We start from the raw sequence: 6,162 nt of genomic DNA, 5'->3' as shown, positions 1-6,162 counted from the left end.
GTTTTCCAGTCTGGGGCTGTCTAGCTCAATGTATCATTGTATATAAAGGTGTTTCCCAGTCTGGGGCTGGGCAGCTCAATGTATCATTGTATATAAAGGTGTTTCCCAGTCTGAGGCTGTCCAGCTCAATGTATCATTGTATATAAAGGTGTTTCCCAGTCTGGGGCTGTCCAGCTCAATGTATCATTGTATATAAAGGTGTTTTCCAGTCTGGGGCTTTCTAGCTCAATGTATCATTGTATATAAAGGTGTTTCCCAGTCTGGGGCTGGGCAGCTCAATGTATCATTGTATATAAAGGTGTTTCCCAGTCTGGGGCTGTCCAGCTCAATGTATCATTGTATATAAAGGTGTTTCCCAGTCTGGGGCTGTCCAGCTCAATGTATCATTGTATATAAAGGTGTTTCCCAGTCTGGGGCTGTACAGCTTAATGTATCATTGTATATAATGTTGTTTCCCAGTCTGGGGCTATCCAGCTCAATGTATCATTGTATATAAAGGTGTTTCCCAGTCTGGGGCTGGGCAGCTCAATGTATCATTGTATATAAAGGTGTTTCCCAGTCTGGGGCTCTCCAGCTCAATGTATCATTTTATATAAAGGTGTTTCCCAGCCTGGGGCTGGGCAGCTTAATGTATCATTGTATATAAAGGTGTTTCCCAGTCTGGGGTGGGCAGCTCAGTGTATTACTGCATATAAAGGTTTTTCCCAGTCTGGGGCTGGGCAGCTTAATGTATCATTGTATATAAAGGTGTTTCCCAGTCGGGCTGGGCAGCTTTATGTATCATTGTATATAAAGGTGTTTCCCAGTCTGGGGCTGTCCAGCTCAATGTATCATTGTATATAAAGGTGTTTCCCAGTCTGGGGCTTGGCAGCTCAATGTATCATTGTATATAAAGGTGTTTCCCAGTCTGGGGCTGTCCAGCTCAATGTATCATTGTATATAAAGGTGTTTTGCCGTCTGGGGCTGTCCAGCTCAATGTATCATTGTATATAAAGGTGTTTCCCAGTCTGGGGCTGTCCAGCTCAATGTATCATTGTATATAAAGGTGTTTCCCAGAATGGGGCTGGGCAGCTCAATGTATCATTGTATATAAAGGTGTTATCCAGTCTGGGGCTTGGCAGCTCAATGTATCATTGTATATAAAGGTGTTTTCCCAGTCTGGGGCTTGGCAGCTCAATGTATCATTGTTTATAAAGGTGTTTTCCCAGTCTGGGGCTTTCCAGCTCAATGTATCATTGTATATAAAGGTGTTTCCCCATCTGGGGCTGGGCAGCTCAATGTATCATTGTATATAAAGGTGTTTCCTAGTCTGGTGCTTGGCAGCTCAATGTATCATTGTATATAAAGGTGTTTCCCAGTCTGGGGCTGGGCAGCTCAATGTATCATTGTATATAAAGGTGTTTTCCAGTCTGGGGCTGGGCAGCTCAATGTATCATTGTATATAAAGGTGTTTTCCAGTCTGGGGCTGTCCAGCTCAATGTATCATTGTATATAAAGGTGTTTCCCAGTCTGGGGCTGGGCAGCTCAATGTATCATTGTATATAAAGGTGTTGTCCAGTCTGGGGCTGTCCAGCTCAATGTATCATTGTATATAAAGGTGTTTTCCCAGTCTGGGGCTGTCCAGCTCAATGTATCATTGTATATAAAGGTGTTTCCCCATCTGGGGCTGGGCAGCTCAATGTATCATTGTATATAAAGGTGTTTCCCTGTCTGGGGCTGTCCAGCTCAATGTATCATTGCATATAAAGGTGTTTCCAAGTCTGGGGCTGGGCAGCTCAATGTATCATTGTATATAAAGGTGGTTCCCAGTCTGGGGCTTTCCAGCTCAATATATCATTGTATATAATGGTGTTTCCCAGTCTGGGGCTGGGCAGCATAATGTATCATTGTATATAAAGGTGTTTTGCCATCTGGGGCTGTCCAGCTCAATGTATCATTGTATATAAAGGTGTTTTCCAGTCTGGGGCTGTCTAGCTCAATGTATCATTGTATATAAAGGTGTTTCCCAGTCTGGGGCTGGGCAGCTCAATGTATCATTGTATATAAAGGTGGTTCCCAGTCTGGGGCTTTCCAGCTCAATATATCATTTTATATAATGGTGTTTCCCAGTCTGGGGCTGGGCAGCTCAATGTATCATTGTATATAAAGGTGTTTTGCCATCTTGGGCTGTCCAGCTCAATGTATCATTGTATATAAAGGTGTTTTCCAGTCTGGGGCTGTCCAGCTCAATGTATCATTGTATATAAAGGTGTTTCCCAGTCTGGGGCTGGGCAGCTCAATGTATCATTGTATATAAAGGTGTTTCCCAGTCTGGGGCTGTCCAGCTCAATGTATCATTGTATATAAAGGTGTTTCCCAGTCTGGGGCTGTCCAGCTCAATGTATCATTGTATATAAAGGTGTTTTCCAGTCTAGGGCTGTCCAGCTCAATGTATCATTGTATATAAAGGTATTTCCCAGTCTTGGGCTGTCCAGCTCAATGTATCATCGAATATAAAGGTGTTTCCCAGTCTGGGGCTTGGCAGCTCAATGTATCATTGTATATAAAGGTGTTTCCCAGTCTGGGGCTGTCCAGCTCAATGTATCATTGTACATAAAGGTGTTTTCCAGTCTGGGGCTTGGCAGCTCAATGTATCATTGTAAATAAAGGTGTTTTCCAGTCTGGGGCTGTCCAGCTCAATGTATCATTGTATAAAAAGGTGTTTTCCAGTCTGGGGCTGTCCAGCTCAATGTATCATTGTATAAAAAGGTGTTTTGCCGTCTGGGGCTGTCCAGCTCAATGTATCATTGTATATAAAGGTGTTTCCCAGTCTGGGGCTGTCCAGCTCAATGTATCATTGTATATAAAGGTGTTTCCCAGAATGGGGCTGGGCAGCTCAATGTATCATTGTATATAAAGGTGTTTCCTAGTCTGGGGCTTGGCAGCTCAATGTATCATTGTATATAAAGGTGTTTCCCCAGTCTGGGGCTGTCCATCTCAATGTATCATTGTATATAAAGGTGTTTCCCCATCTGGGGCTGGGCAGCTCAATGTATCATTGTATATAAAGGTGTTTCCCAGTCTGGGGCTGTCCAGCTCAATGTATAATTGTATATAAAGGTGTTTTCCAGTCTGGGGCTGTCCAGCTCAATGTATCATTGTATATAAAGGTGTTTTCCATTCTGGGGCTGTCCAGCTCAATGTATCATTGTATATAAAGGTGTTTCGTCCATCTGGGGCTGGGCAGCTCAATGTATCATTGTATATAAAGGTGTTTCCCAGTCTGGGGCTGTCCAGCTCAATGTATCATTGTATATAAAGTTGTTTCCCAGTCTGGGGCTGGGCAGCTCAATGTATCATTGTATATAAAGGTGTTTCCCAGTCTGGGGCTGTCCAGCTCAATGTATCATTGTATATAAAGGTGTTTCCCAGTCTTGGGCTGGGCAGCTCAATGTATCACTGTATATAATGGTGCTTTCCAGTCTGGGGCTGTCCAGCTCAATGTATCATTGTATAAAAAGGTGTTTTCCAGTCTGGGGCTTTCCAGCTCAATGTATCATTGTATATAAAGGTCTTTCCCCATCTGGGGCTGGGCAGCTCAATGTATCATTGTATATAAAGGTGTTTCCTAGTCTGGGGCTTGGCAGCTCAATGTATCATTGTATATAAAGGTGTTTCCCAGTCTGGGGCTGGGCAGCTCAATGTATCATTGTATATAAAGGTGTTTCCCAGTCTGGGGCTGGGCAGCTCAATGTATCATTGTATATAAAGGTGTTTTCCAGTCTGGGGCTGTCCAGCTCAATGTATCATTGTATATAAAGCTGTTTCCCAGTCTGGGGCTGGGCAGCTCAATGTATCATTGTATATAAAGGTCTTTCCCCATCTGGGGCTGGGCAGCTCAATGTATCATTGTATATAAAGGTGTTTCCTAGTCTGGGGCTTGGCAGCTCAATGTATCATTGTATATAAAGGTGTTTTCCAGTCTGGGGCTGGGCAGCTCAATGTATCATTGTATATAAAGGTGTTTCCCAGTCTGGGGCTGGGCAGCTCAATGTATCATTGTATATAAAGGTGTTTCCCAGTCTGGGGCTGTCCAGCTCAATGTATCATTGTATATAAAGGTGTTTCCCCATCTGGGGCTGGGCAGCTCAATGTATCATTGTATATAAAGGTGTTTCCTAGTCTGGGGCTTGGCAGCTCAATGTATCATTGTATATAAAGGTGTTTCCCAGTCTGGGGCTGGGCAGCTCAATGTATCATTGTATATAAAGGTGTTTCCCAGTCTGGGGTGGGCAGCTCAATGTATTACTGTATATAAAGGTTTTTCCCAGTCTGGGGCTGGGCAGCTTAATGTATCATTGTATATAAAGGTGTTTCCCAGTCTGGGGCTTGGCAGCTCAATGTATCATTATATATAAAGGTGTTTCCCAGTCTGGGGCTGTCCAGCTCAATGTATCATTGTATATAAAGGTGTTTCCCAGTCTGGGGTGGGCAGCTCAATGTATTACTGTATATAAAGGTTTTTCCCAGTCTGGGGCTGGGCAGCTTAATGTATCATTGTATATAAAGGTGTTTCCCAGTCTGGGGCTTGGCAGCTCAATGTATCATTATATATAAAGGTGTTTCCCAGTCTGGGGCTGTCCAGCTCAATGTATCATTGTATATAAAGGTATTTGCCGTCTGGGGCTGTCCAGCTCAATGTATCATTGTATATAAAGGTGTTTCCCAGTCTGGGGCTGTCCAGCTCAATGTATCATTGTATATAAAGGTGTTTCCCAGAATGGGGCTGGGCAGCTCAATGTATCATTGTATATAAAGGTGTTTTCCAGTCTGGGGCTTGGCAGCTCAATGTATCATTGTATATAAAGGTGTTTTCCCAGTCTGGGGCTTGGCAGCTCAATGTATCATTGTATATAAAGGTGTTTCCCAGTCTGGGGCTGGGCAGCTCAATGTATCATTGTATATAAAGGTGTTTCCCAGTCTGGGGCTGTCCAGCTCAATGTATCATTGTATATAAAGGTGTGATCAGGCAGACACTAAAATCACAATGCACTGGTGTGTCAGAACAGTCACCAGCACATCAGCTGTTACCTCTGTCCTGTTGTCAGGTCACCAGCACGTCAGCTGTTACCACTGTCCTGTTGTCAGGTAACCAGCACATCAGCTGTTACCTCTGTCCTGTTGTCAGGTCACCAGCACATCAGCTGTTACCTCTCTCCTGTTGTCAGGTCACCAGCACATCAGCTGTTACCTCTCTCCTGTTGTCAGGTCACCAGCACATCAGCTGTTACCTCTGTCCTGTTGTCAGGTCACCAGCACATCAGCTGTTACCTCTCTCCTGTTGTCAGGTCACCAGCACATCAGCTGTTACCTCTGTCCTGTTGTCAGGTCACCAGCACATCAGCTGTTACCTCTGTCCTGTTGTCAGGTCACCAGCACATCAGCTGTTACCTCTGTCCTGTTGTCAGGTCACCAGCACATCAGCTGTTACCTCTCTCCTGTTGTCAGGTCACCAGCACATCAGCTGTTACCTCTGTCCTGTTGTCAGGTCACCAGCACATCATCTGTTACCTCTGTCCTGTTGTCAGGTCACCAGCACATCAGCTGTTACCTCTGTCCTGTTGTCAGGTCACCAGCACATCATCTGTTACCTCTGTCCTGTTGTTAGATCAGTGAATATGAAAGGGAGGACATAATCCTAAACTGTTTCCTTTGAACAGAAAAAAGCCTATCACGTGTCCCCTGAGAGTCCTGCAATGATATAATCTTTATTATAAACTGGGTGGTTTGAACCCTGAATGCTGATTGGCTGAAAGCTGTGCTATATCAGACTGTATATCATGGGTATAACAAAAACATTTTTTTGAACTTTTCTAATTACGTTAGGAACCAGTTTATAATAGCAATAAGGTAGTGCATTGCGTCATGGCTAAGAACAGCCCTTAGCCATGGTATATTGGTCATATACCACAACCCCTTGTGTGTTATTGCTTAATTACAAAGCTGTATAACGAGAGGTGCTTCCTGTTAGTATTTCCAATAGGAATTGCACTGGCAGTCTGAGGGATGCTAATGCTAGCACCATTACACTAGCTGGGCATTTACGCAAGCCAAAGCCGGATGCCTGCTCCACATAGAGTTCACCCCTCTGGCAATCTGTAGGACCTTACACTGGCTGTCTGT

This window comes from Salmo trutta, chromosome 39 (assembly GCF_901001165.1).
Source record: "Salmo trutta chromosome 39, fSalTru1.1, whole genome shotgun sequence".
Lineage (NCBI taxonomy): Eukaryota > Metazoa > Chordata > Actinopteri > Salmoniformes > Salmonidae > Salmo > Salmo trutta.
This window is presented reverse-complemented; position numbering follows the sequence as displayed.